The 14,083-nt window shown below is 43.4% G+C and overlaps 1 protein-coding gene across 3 annotated transcripts in view; it reads right to left on the reverse strand.

The window, feature by feature from the left end:
- The window catches only part of ATM (ATM serine/threonine kinase), a 434,777-nt gene that overhangs the window by 334,751 nt on the left and 85,943 nt on the right, over nucleotides 1–14,083 (reverse strand). The window lies entirely within an intron of this gene.

Consider the following 14,083-nt stretch of genomic DNA (forward strand, 5'->3'; position numbering starts at 1 on the left):
AAAAAGGAAGCAAAGGAGCAGCAGGTGGAATAAACGGCAGGGTGCTTCCAAACTTCACCCTGCTCTAGCTCCTAAGCTTACCAATGAGGTCCAAGTCGGAATTGAGTCCCAAATGGTCCTAGAGGGATAAATGATTGCGATCCTCAAACGGTAGATAACCAACGCTTTTCGAGATGTAGAATCTCTTCCTCAGGGCTTGATTCAGGGTTCTGCTGTGTCCTGGAGATGCTATTTATGTAGTCGTGATGACCAATATGCAAGCTCCTCCGGTCCGGAGTTCGCCAGAACCTGAAGTGCGGGATCGTGAATGACAGAAGGTAAATATAAGTGATTTCCACTTGAAGAATAATGGTGGTGTTATTAAAGGAATTACTTAAGTTATTGTGAGCCCTACTGGTGGTTTTTCAGTGCCTATATCGTGTTTTAAAGGAAACGGCCGCGTTCCCCAGAAGTGACGATACCCGGAAATGACGCACTTGGAAATGACGCAACCCGAAGTGGGGCACCCGCAGCTTTCATAACAGTAATTCAATACCGGAAGTGGGGCATGATTGTAGTCTGAGGAGGAACATCAATAGTTGTCCTCCCATTGTTTTTAAAGCTGGAGGCGGAGCATAATTATAGTCTTAAGGTGCATAATATTACATCCAAACTGAAGTGAAGCAAATGCTATAAATTCTTTAAAATAGATGGTATGCGTTATACATAGAAATTGAAATAAGCATCTTCACGTCATTAATTGACGTTCATTGGACTGTCCATTAGCATATATGCATCGTAATCCACATTGAGGCTGTTCCCAGCAAGAGAATACTCAGTGGGTGAAAAAGAAGAAAAAGGAGAAGATAATTATAAAAAAAAAATATATAAAAAAAATAATAAAAAATGCAGTTAAACAATAAAGATTGAAACAAATCATAAAAACCATTTGAGTTTGAAATCTTTATTTAATCCCTTTGGGCATAGGAACTGAAGGTTGTACATAAGTTTAATCTCAGCTTTGGCCAGATATTTTCAGTGTTCCTGTCTCGCCAAGTTGATTTAATATGTTGGAGGCCCACAAATTTTCTAATGAATTTATAAGAACAGTTATGTTTGGTCTTGAAATGCTCTGGTAAATTCTGAGTAAGGAGACCATTCTTTATATTTCGCAGATGTTCCCCCAATCTTGTTTTTAGGGATCTCGATGTTTGTCAGATATAATTTTTTCCACATGTGCACTCGACAAGGTAGATGACATTACTGGTGTGGCACGTGATAAAGTCTTTCATCTTGAAATTGACTCCATTTGCTGTTACTTCTGTGAATTTTGATGTTTCTGACCCAATTTGTCTGCACGGTAGTCCACACCTACAGAAACCACTTGTTCTAAAGTGGTTTATGGATTTCTGCGGTAGAGCACTGTGTACCAATTTATCCTTTAAGTTGGATGCCTTATGGTAAATAAAAGTTGTTTTTTGGGGGATGATGTCTCCTAATGTATTGTCCCTGCATAGTAGGTGCCAATGTTTTTTAATTATGGATTCAATTTTCTTGTGTTGTGAATCATAGCCTGTGATAAATGACCATTGTAAATGATTTGTTTCTTTTTTTGTCCTGATGATTTCTATGTATGAGAGATGTTCTGTCTATATTCATAGTATCTTCTTGGATTTTTTTCAAGGATGTTTGGATCATAAACTTTTTAAATGAAGTTGCTCTTTAGTTTATTAATTTATAATGTACAGATATTGTCCTCACTACAGTTCCTACGCATTCTAATAAATTCTAGAAATAAAAAAATGGAGCACCTCTCAAGTGCGCAGAAATGGCTGCCTGTACCGTATCCACCAATAAGGGGTGTCTCCCACTCCCCAACAAACAGAAGTATATGTAAAACTAGGTGGTCACAGTAATTGGGCGCCAAACCCAAGTGACAAACTGAACAATAACCAAATACAAAGACTGAGAATTCAAAATCATGCAACACCCATATATTAGATGTTAGGGTACATTCCTTTACAATACTTGAATTCAGGCGTGTAGAGAGACCTCTGATTTCCTTATGGATAAGCGGACACTTTTTATCGGGATCTCCGGTCGTCAAATGTCATAAAAAACAAGAGGTATAGAACATCTCGTGTAACACAGTTTTAATTCTTTTATCACAATTTTTTCATAAAAAACATCTAAAACATGTCTCCCATCAATAAAAACCAGAGCACATGCAGCCGGTGCACAGCTGAACTGAGTGTAGAGATGAATAATTACCAGATGGTCAGAGGAAACAAAGTCCTAGTTATAGCAAGTTCTTAAGTACCAGTCAGCCTCCCGGGAAATGGCGTTCTGGATTTTGCGGCAATCACTTCTCCACAAACAGCAAGATGTCACCTCCAACTGCGCCAACGCGTTTCATCATCTGTTCTTGTAGTGGGTGCAAATTTCAATCCTTTTTTCAAGACTCCTATTGTCAAAATTCTTGAGCTCAAATTATAAAATTATTTTATTTTCTGTTTCTTCATTATTTGTAGTGCCAGCATTTGTATGTATTTTTCTTCTTTTTTTGCAATGGTTTTCCAGCTCTTTTCCCTCTTTTGGTCTTTCTCATATTTTTATCTTTTCGTTTTAACGTCGGCGTCTTAAGCTTCTTCTTTCTTCTAGAAAAGGGCGCACTCTTGATGTTCTTTCATCTGGTCGGTCATTGTTCTGCGTTCTTCGACTTTCAAGTGTTGTCCTTTCGTCTGGGACTGATGCGTTTCTCCACTGTTGATCAGTGCGATCTTCATAGTTATCTCTCCTATGTTCATTATTCCTCCTTATCTCCCGGTAAGTATAATGGTTAGTTAGATGATAGGCATTGTAGTCTCGATATCTATAATCAATCCTGTCTCTTCTATATTCTTGGTTTTCCTCTTTACGCCTAAAGTATTCTTGTCTCGATGGTCTTCTTGGACTTTGATTATATCGTGATTGTTGTAATCGGTATGGTTTGTATTTTTGTGGATATTGTTTCTTTGATCCCATTCTGTTATGATAGTCTCTATTTAATTGGTCTTGTTTTTCTTTTGAAGAAGGTCGTCTTCTTAATTGTGTAATGCTAAATTTATAGAAGTCGAAATCCCGCTGAAGTTTTTTCTGTTTTTTCTTTATGAGTTCTTTTGTATTATGGTCCAACTTTTCCGCGATCTTCTTCTCTAGATCGTTGTATGATGGAAGTTTATTATAAGGTGTGATCAGAGTTTTCAAGTATCTATCCTTTCTTTTGTTTCTTTTAGTTTGTTCTTCCTTTCTTTTATGATGAGTATGATGAGTTTCATAGAGCAATCATTTAGGATTTTTATCCAATCATTGGTGAATTCCTCGGAAGCAATATCAAACGAGGGTTTTTTGTCAATTCTTAACCCTTTGGGAATGACTTGCTCGGCTATATACTTCTCAAGGGTGGCAACTTCCCACCACAATTTATTTTCTTTGATCAGCCATTCCACTAGTCTATGCATAGCAGTCTCTAGATTGTCATCCATCATGTCTATTTCTTCTTTATTAAAATCAATACTAAAGGCTTCTTTTCGTTCTTCATCTCTTCTTGAAAAATGATGCCACATGATGCAGTCTATAAGCTTCTCCTAGGGAAATTTCAAAAATCGAAGGTAACAAGAATTGAGGAACTTATTCGGCGCTAAAAAAGATATGGGCATCCTTGGATACACACAAAAGGGGTTCACTTAGATGCCCCTAAAAGATTCCTAGAAATTTGTAGTGGTGTAGCCTGGGCGCAAACTTTAAATGGCAAGGTAAGAAGATGCAAAAACCAAAGCAATGTTTTTTCTCTATGGATATGTATATTAAACATAAAACAATAGCAATTCATAAAAAGTCATGATTTAATACATAAATAAACACGGATATAAAAATTATATCGGATGAACATCGAGATCCCTAAAAACAAGATCGGGGGAACATCTGCGAAATATAAAGAATGGTCTCCTTACTCACAATTTATCAGAGCATTTCAAGACCGAACATAACTGTTCTTATAAATGCATTAGAAAATTCGTGGGCCTCCAACATATTAAATCAACTTGGCGAGACAGGAACACTGAACAAAAAATCTGGCCTAAACTGAGATTAAACTTCTGTACAAACTTCGGTCCCTATGCCCAAAGGGATTAAATAAAGATTTCGAACTCAAATGGTTTTTATGATTTGTTTCAATCTTTGTTGTTTGTTTAACTGCATTTTATTATTATTATTTTTTTATATATATATATATATATATATATATATATATATATATATATATATATATATATATATATATATATATATTTTATAATTATCTTCTCCTTTTTCACCCACCAAGTATTATCTCGCTGGGAACAGCCTCAATGTAGATTACGATGCATATATGCTAATGGACTGTCCAATGAACGTCAATTAACAACGTGAAGAAGCTTATTTCAATTTCTATGTATAACGCATACCATCTACTTTAAAGAATTTATAGCATTTGCTTCACTTCAGCCTGGATGTAATATTATGCACCTTAAGACTATAATTATGCTCAGCCTCCAGCTTTAAAAACAATGGGAGGACAACTATTGATGTTCCTCCTCAGACTACAATCATGACCCACTTCCAATATTGAAATATTGTTATGAAAGCCGCGGGTGCCCCACTTCCGGTCCATTCACTTCCGAGTATCGTCACTTCCGGGGAGCGCAGCCGTTTCCTTTAAAACACGATATAGGCACTGAAAACCCACTAGTAGGGCTCACAATAACTTAAGTAATTCATTTAATAACACCACCATTATTCTTCAAGTGGAAATCATTTATATTTACCTTCTGTCATTCACGATCCCGCACTTCCGGCGAACTCCAGACCAGAAGTGCTTGCATATTGGTCATCACGACTACATAAATAGCATCTCCAGAACACAGCAGAACTATCAAGCCCTGAGGAAGAGATTCTACATCTCGAAACGCGTTGACTATCTACCGTTTGAGGATCGAAATCATTTATCCAACTAGGACCATTTGGGACTTAATTCCAAGTTGGACTTTACTGGTAAGCTTAGGAGCCAGAGCATGGTGAAGTTTGGAAGCACCCTGCCATTTATTCCACCTGCGACTCCTTTACTTCCTTTTTGGTACGATTTGTATATTACTTGGTGGTTTCTTTTGGGTTATGCCACCTTATACCCATAAATTTTAGTTCAGTAGTGTTACACTATAGGCCATCTAAGTTAACACTGTTAATTTATGTATTAATCATGACTTTTTATGAATTGCTATAGTTTTATGTTTAATATACATATCCATAGAGAAAAAACATTGCTTTGGTTTTCGCATCTTCTTACCTTGCCATTTAAAGTGTGCACCCAGGCTACACCACTACAAATTTCTAGCAAAGAATCTGAGCCTGAAGGGGTTGAGCATGAAATCTTGCGTAAGGAACTGCCTCGAAGGTCGCAACCATCTTGCCTAACACCTGCATGCCTCTGAGAACTGAAACCTTCGGTATTTATAACAGTGTTTGAATTCTGGACTGTAAATCCTGGAACTCTTATTCGACACCAGGAATCAGAGAATCCCAGAAATACCATCTTCTGGGAAGGATGTAGTGTCGATTTTGGGAAATTTATTATCCATCCGAATGACTGCAGAGTGTTTATCGTGAGTTGCAAGTGTTGTTGAAGAATCGACTCTGATGGAGCCTTGATTAGGAGATCGTCCAAGTAAGGAGTAATGTTGACTCCCTGACACCGTAGAACTGCCACTATATGTCACATGAACTTTGTAAACACCCGAGGGGCCGTGGATAGCCCGTAGGGAAGCCTGAAACCGAAAATGCAAAGGGTCGACTGCAAATCTTAAAAGACACTGGTGACCTCTCCAAATGGGAACATGTAGGTATGCATCCTTTATGTCTATGGAAGCCAAATATTCCTCCGGCTCCATGGCCGAGATGACTGAACGGATGGACTCCATTTTGAATCTCTGGACAGAGAGAAACGGATTTAGGCATTTGAGATTTAAAATGGGACAAAACGGACCATCCAGTTTTTTTTTATGAGAAAAAACTCGAGTAAAATCCCTGACCTTTTTGCTGGTTGGGAACGGGAAGGATTACACCATTGTGCAAAAGGGAGGCTGTTGCTTAAAGAAGAGCTTGACGTCTGGAGGGATCGCTCGGGAGAGGGGTGACGAAAAAACAATGTGGGACTGGTTCCTCGAGATCCAAGATATATCCTCTGGATATGACTCCCATCACCCACCGATCGGGTTTCGACGGTGGGTGATACGTCCTTGAAATGTAGTAACCGAGCCCCGATCACCAGTGATCCCCCCGACGACCCTGAGGCGTTATGCAGTATGTTTGTCGGCAGGCTTAACGGACGGTTTTACGAGTTGCCTGTGTTCCTCTGCCTCTGAATGCTACTCTTTGTGGAAATCTGGAAAAACCCCGAAAAGGACTAAAAACTTCCTCTGCCCTGAGTACGAAAGGACCAAAACTTTGTGGATTTTGGTTTTTGAGGGGCAACCGGAAGAAAGGGACTCTTACCACCAGTGGTATCCAAAATAATCTTTTTTAGTTCTGATCCGAAAAGAAACTCCCCTTCAAAGGGCACAACTGTTAGGTTCTGTTTTGAATCAGAAACAGCATTCCAGACCCGAAGCAAAGAGACCGTCTTGCCATTACGGCCATGGCAGAGACACGCGACTGTAACGCCGCAGAGTCCAATAATGCTTCTCCAACATATGACGACAGAGCCTCCGATATTTGTTCTGCCAATTGAATAGCTTCAGACGGATCGTCGGATTGCATACCAGACACCACCTGTGCTAGCCAGTCATCTACTGCCTTAAGAAGCAAGAATTGTATGCAAAGAAACCCGATAGAGCAAATATAGATTTAAGGATTGCCTCTATCTTCCTGTCCGTAGCGTCTTTCAAAGTCACCGACTGTATGTAGGGAATAACTGTAGCTTTCGCTAAGTGTGTAATGGTGGCATCTACCTTTGGGGCAGTCTCCCAAAATCTTGTATCCTCCTCCGAGAAGGGATACAGAAATCTCAACTTTTTAGGGGCTTGAAAACGAGAGTCCGGCTTAAGCCAGGCTTCCTTCAGGATATCTGCAAAGTGTGAATAAGAGGGATAAACAGCAATCTGTCTTTTCTGTCTTTTGAAAAAGGCAGTTGAAGTCTCCGCCACCTCTGTCTCCTTGAGGTTAAGAGTCTGACGAATGGCCTCTATCAGCAGTTTGACACCTGAGCTCGTAGATAGCTCCTCCTCTTCCCAAGTCGAAGTATCCTCCCATTCTGGGTCGACTTCACCTCCCTCCAATGAAGGGTTCATAGGATCAAACTACTCCCCCGGAAAGGTTATGGTGGGTAACGGACGTGTCCGTTTTGTAGCAGCCGAACCGCTTGAAGAGTTTACAAATTTATTCAAGGACTGAGTTAAGTCAGAAAGACTTTTGCCCATATTTTTCGCCCATAGTGGTTCTTCGGGAGCCTGATTGGGGACCGCACCCGACTGGCATTGACGTAAGTCTGAAATGGCATCGATCATGTGCTTAACCCGTGGAGGCATAGACTGATCTACAGAACCTCCCTGCTGGTCCGCTACTGGTGAACCAGAGCATGTTGTACAGAGAGTACCCACGTCCGTGCAAAATAGACAACCGAAGCGGTCTTCCCTTCAGTAGATTTGTCCTGTTTATTGGCCATATTCTTATCATAAAAAGTTAACTAAGAATTAATAAAAAGGTTCCCAAAACTTAAAGTGCTTTTAGAACCACAAGAACTTGAGTGCTATCAGTGAAGCCCCTTGCTCTTACAATGAGTGCAACACTAAACAATAGGCCTTAGTATAAATAACAATATAAGCTATCAACATACTTGCTGTTGTGCTGATCCCCGTCTGAACCGAGCAGAGTGAGTTGTGTAGTTAAAGTGTGTGTGTGTGTGTGTGCGCATGTGTATGTGCTGCGCAGCGTCTCCCGTTGAAGAAGATGGCGCCCGGAGCTGAAAATTCTTCACAGAGAATGGGAGGACGTGTGTGCGGGGTCACCAAGGCGGGAAGTGTCTCCTTCCCTTCAGCGCCACGTCTAGTCCTGCCCCTCCGTCAACGGACCCTGCTGGCTAACCGCGGCGGTAACACACAGAGTGCTCGGCGCCAGCGGGAAGCTGTAGCAATCACCCCCTCCACCTCGCTCCTGTTACTGTAAAAGAGCATCAGTCTTCCCAGAGAACGAGGAGGAAGAGGAGTTGGGGGGACACACACACGAGCGAAGCAGCGCGCAGAGCACAGTGAAACTATATACACACAAACACATCAATACACCTCTAGAACAGTCCAATACTGTCAAAGTCAGATTGTGACTGTTCTGTACCTTAGTAGTGCCTCTTCAATCCACGAGAAATAGAGAGCCCCAGTGTGAAGAATGGTGACACTTCTAGAGGCAGCCGAGAGTGGGAAATTACTAACTAACCCCGCTCTAATAGTACCGGTCACCTGTGTACAGGGACTAGGTACCCCAGACGAAATAAAACAATAAAAAAACCTAACTAAAAACCATAGGTAAAAAAACTGTGTCTGTACTCCACAGGCACAAAACAAAAACTGAGTTACTGACTAGTCAGGCTGGAGATGGGAGGGGTTAGAGGGGGGAGGAGTTAGTTTTTTATCGGTTTTGTGCCAAACTCCACTACCACACACTCTAACCCACAAGTAACGGTGCAGCGTCCCCCAGATGGATGAAAGATAAATTATACAGAGGCGGCAGAAGGTTAATGAATCTTTGCTCACCCCTCAGGAATGTGTGGAGTTTTGTGTAAGTTCAGCAATATACTGGGCCCAAGAATCAGCCACAGCTAGTTCTGCTGGGTCAGTACTGTAACCAGTGAGTTTAATGTTAAAATTCACATGACCCTTGTCCTACTGTACATTACAGTCGGTATAAGGCTGCATGTATTTGTGTTGTAGGATGTGAAGAGAACATTTTGCCTGTTCCTGTGTGTTTTGTTCAGACTAAGATGAGCAGATGGGTTGTTATTGGGCCTAAGGGGGATATCTAATTAGCCCCGATAAGCCGGCGCGTGCTGCGGCTTATCAGGGATTTTGTCTCGCCTGCCTCCGGCAGGTGAAGCAGAATCCCCGGAAACAGCCCCGTTTTCGTCCGATTGTTCAATACCTATTGTTTATCAATAAACTGCTGTTCGCTTACATTACATTATAACAATGTTGTGCTGCGTGTTTTACTCAATTCCGAATATTTTCATTGATAGAATGTATGAACCCATATGTAAACATTTTTCAAAAGATTACTAGTACCACCAAAAGTGTGTGAGGTCGCTGCGTTAGCACCTGGATCTCAAGCAGTCAATTTGGAGTAACGTTGTCCCTGACTTTAGCTTTGAATATATATAGTCCATTTATCAGAAACGTCAGGATAGAGGAGTATAGAAAATAAGATTTTACTTACCGATAAATCTATTTCTCGGAGTCCGTAGTGGATGCTGGGGTTCCTGAAAGGACCATGGGGAATAGCGGCTCCGCAGGAGACAGGGCACAAAAAGTAAAGCTTTTTCAGATCAGGTGGTGTGCACTGGCTCCTCCCCCTATGACCCTCCTCCAGACTCCAGTTAGGTACTGTGCCCGGACGAGCGTACACAATAAGGGAGGATTTTGAATCCCGGGTAAGACTCATACCAGCCACACCAATCACACCGTACAACCTGTGATCTAAACCCAGTTAACAGTATGATAACAGCGGAGCCTCTGAAAGATGGCTTCCTTCAACAATAACCCGAATTAGTTAACAATAACTATGTACAATTTATGCAGATAATCCGCACTTGGGATGGGCGCCCAGCATCCACTACGGACTCCGAGAAATAGATTTATCGGTAAGTAAAATCTTATTTTCTCTATCGTCCTAGTGGATGCTGGGGTTCCTGAAAGGACCATGGGGATTATACCAAAGCTCCCAAACGGGCGGGAGAGTGCGGATGACTCTGCAGCACCGAATGAGAGAACTCCAGGTCCTCCTTAGCCAGAGTATCAAATTTGTAAAATTTTACAAACGTGTTCTCCCCTGACCACGTAGCTGCTCGGCAAAGTTGTAATGCCGAGACCCCTCGGGCAGCCGCCCAAGATGAGCCCACCTTCCTTGTGGAGTGGGCCTTTACAGATTTAGGCTGTGGCAGGCCTGCCACAGAATGTGCAAGTTGGATTGTGCTACAGATCCAACGAGCAATCGTCTGCTTAGACGCAGGAGCACCCATCTTGTTGGGTGCATACAATATAAACAACGAGTCAGATTTTCTGACTCCAGCTGTCCTTGCAATATATATTTTTAATGCTCTGACAACGTCCAGTAACTTGGAGTCCTCCAAGTCACTTGTAGCCGCAGGCACTACAATAGGCTGGTTCAGATGAAATGCTGACACCACCTTAGGGAGAAAATGCGGACGAGTCCGCAGTTCTGCCCTGTCCGAATGGAAAATCAGATATGGGCTTTTGTAAGATAAAGCTGCCAATTCTGATACTCTCCTGGCAGAAGCCAGGGCTAGAAGCATGGTCACTTTCCAAGTGAGATATTTCAAATCCACCTTATTTAGTGGTTCAAACCAATGAGATTTTAGAAAGTCCAAAACCACATTGAGATCCCACGGTGCCACTGGAGGCACCACAGGAGGCTGTATATGCAGCACTCCCTTAACAAAGGTCTGGACTTCAGGGACTGAAGCCAATTCTTTTTGAAAGAAAATCGACAGGGCCGAAATTTGAACCTTAATAGATCCCAATTTGAGACCCATAGACAATCCTGATTGCAGGAAATGTAGGAATCGACCCAGTTGAAATTCCTCCGTCGGAGCACTCCGATCTTCGCACCACGCAACATATTTTCGCCAAATTCGGTGATAATGTTGCACGGTTACTTCCTTCCTTGCTTTAATCAAAGTAGGAATGACTTCTTCCGGCATGCCTTTTTCCTTTAGGATCCGGCGTTCAACCGCCATGCCGTCAAACGCAGCCGCGGTAAGTCTTGAAACAGACAGGGACCCTGCTGAAGCAAGTCCCTCCTTAGAGGTAGAGGCCACGGATCTTCCGTGATCATCTCTTGAAGTTCCGGGTACCAAGTCCTTCTTGGCCAATCCGGAACCACTAGTATCGTTCTTACGCCTCTTTGCCGTATAATTCTCAATACTTTTGGTATGAGAGGCAGAGGAGGAAACACATACACCGACTGGTACACCCAAGGCGTTACCAGCGCGTCCACAGCTATTGCCTGCGGATCTCTTGACCTGGCGCAATACCTGTCCAGTTTTTTGTTGAGGCGAGACGCCATCATGTCCACCATTGGTCTTTCCCAACGGGTTACCAGCATGTGGAAGACTTCTGGATGAAGTCCCCACTCTCCCGGGTGAAGATCGTGTCTGCTGAGGAAGTCTGCTTCCCAGTTGTCCACTCCCGGGATGAACACTGCTGACAGTGCTATCACATGATTCTCTGCCCAGCGAAGAATCCTTGCAGCTTCTGCCATTGCACTCCTGCTTCTTGTGCCGCCCTGTCTGTTCACATGGGCGACTGCCGTGATGTTGTCCGACTGGATCAACACCGGTTTTCCCTGAAGCAGAGGTTCTGCCTGGCTTAGAGCATTGTATATTGCTCTTAGTTCCAGAATGTTTATGTGAAGAGACGTTTCCAGGCTCGTCCATACTCCCTGGAAGTTTCTTCCTTGTGTGACTGCTCCCCAGCCTCTCAGGCTGGCGTCCGTGGTCACCAGGATCCAATCCTGTATGCCGAATCTGCGGCCCTCCAATAGATGAGGACTCTGCAACCACCACAGAAGAGACACCCTTGTTCTTGGAGACAGGGTTATCCGTAGGTGCATCTGAAGATGCGACCCTGACCATTTGTCCAACAGATCCCTTTGGAAAATTCTTGCGTGGAATCTGCCGAATGGAATTGCTTCGTAAGAAGCCACCATTTTTCCCAGGACTCTTGTGCATTGATGTACAGACACCTTTCCTGGTTTTAGGAGGTTCCTGACAAGGTCGGATAACTCCTTGGCTTTTTCCTCCGGGAGAAAAACCTTTTTCTGAACCGTGTCCAGAATCATCCCTAGGAACAGCAGACGAGTTGTCGGCATTAACTGGGATTTTGGAATATTCAGAATCCACCCGTGCTGTTTTAGCACTTCTTGAGACAGTGCTAATCCCATCTCTAGCTGTTCTCTGGACCTCGCCCTTATTAGGAGATCGTCCAAGTATGGGATAATTAATATGCCTTTTCTTCGAAGAAGAATCATCATCTCGGCCATTACCTTTGTAAAGATCCGAGGTGCCGTGGACAATCCGAACGGCAGCGTCTGAAACTGATAGTGACAGTTTTGTACAACGAACCTGAGGTACCCCTGGTGTGAGGGGTAAATTGGAACGTGGAGATACGCATCCTTGATGTCCAAGGATACCATAAAGTCCCCCTCTTCCAGGTTCGCTATCACTGCTCTGAGTGACTCCATCTTGAACTTGAACTTCTTTATGTACAGGTTCAAGGACTTCAGATTTAGAATAGGCCTTACCGAGCCATCCGGCTTCGGTACCACAAAAAGAGTGGAATAATACCCCTTCCCTTGTTGTAGAAGAGGTACCTTGACTATCACCTGCTGAGAGTACAGCTTGTGAATGGCTTCCAAAACCGTCTCCCTTTCGGAGGGGGACGTTGGTAAAGCAGACTTCAGGAAACGGCGAGGTGGATCTGTCTCTAATTCCAACCTGTACCCTTGAGATATTATCTGCAGGATCCAGGGATCTACCTGCGAGTGAGCCCACTGCGCGCTGTAATTTTTGAGACGACCGCCCACCGTCCCCGAGTCCGCTTGAGAAGCCCCAGCGTCATGCTGAGGCTTTTGTAGAAGCCGGGGAGGGCTTCTGTTCCTGGGAAGGAGCTGCGTGTTGCTGTCTCTTCCCTCGACCTCTGCCTCGTGGCAGATATGAATAGCCCTTTGCTCTCTTATTTTTAAAGGAACGAAAGGGCTGCGGTTGAAAAGTCGGTGCCTTTTTCTGTTGGGGAGTGACTTGAGGTAGAAAGGTGGATTTCCCGGCTGTAGCCGTGGCCACCAAATCTGATAGACCGACTCCAAATAACTCCTCCCCTTTATACGGCAAAACTTCCATATGCCGTTTTGAATCCGCATCGCCTGTCCACTGTCGCGTCCATAAAGCTCTTCTGGCCGAAATGGACATAGCACTTACCCGTGATGCCAGTGTGCAGATATCCCTCTGTGCATCACGCATATAAAGAAATGCATCCTTTATTTGTTCTAACGACAGTAAAATATTGTCCCTGTCCAGGGTATCAATATTTTCAATCAGGGACTCTGACCAAACTACCCCAGCACTGCCCATCCAGGCAGTCGCTACAGCTGGTCGTAGTATAACACCTGCATGTGTGTATATACTTTTTTGGATATTTTCCATCCTCCTATCTGATGGATCTTTAAGTGCGGCCGTCTCAGGAGAGGGTAACGCCACTTGTTTAGATAAGCGTGTTAGCGCCTTGTCCACCCTAGGAGGTGTTTCCCAGCGCTCCCTAACCTCTGGCGGGAAAGGGTATAATGCCAATAATTTCTTTGAAATTATCAGCTTTTTATCAGGGGCAACCCACGCTTCATTACACACGTCATTTAATTTTTCTGATTCAGGAAAAACTATAGGTAGTTTTTTCATACCCCACATAATACCCTGTTTAGTGGTACCTGTAGTATCAGCTAAATGTAACGCCTCCTTCATTGCCAAAATCATATAACGTGTGGCCCTACTGGAAAATACGGTTGAATCGTCACCGTCACCACTGGAGTCAGTGCCTGCGTCTGGGTCTGTGTCGACCGACTGAGGCAAAGGGCGTTTCACAGCCCCTGACGGTGTTTGAGTCGCCTGGACAGGCACTAATTGATTGTCCGGCCGCCTCATGTCGTCAAACGACTGCTTTAGCGTGTTGACACTATCCCGTAGTTCCATAAATAAAGGCATCCATTCTGGTGTCGACTCCCTAGGGGGTGACATCCTCATATTTGGCAATTGCTCCGC

This window comes from Pseudophryne corroboree, chromosome 2, assembly GCF_028390025.1.
Source record: "Pseudophryne corroboree isolate aPseCor3 chromosome 2, aPseCor3.hap2, whole genome shotgun sequence".
Lineage (NCBI taxonomy): Eukaryota > Metazoa > Chordata > Amphibia > Anura > Myobatrachidae > Pseudophryne > Pseudophryne corroboree.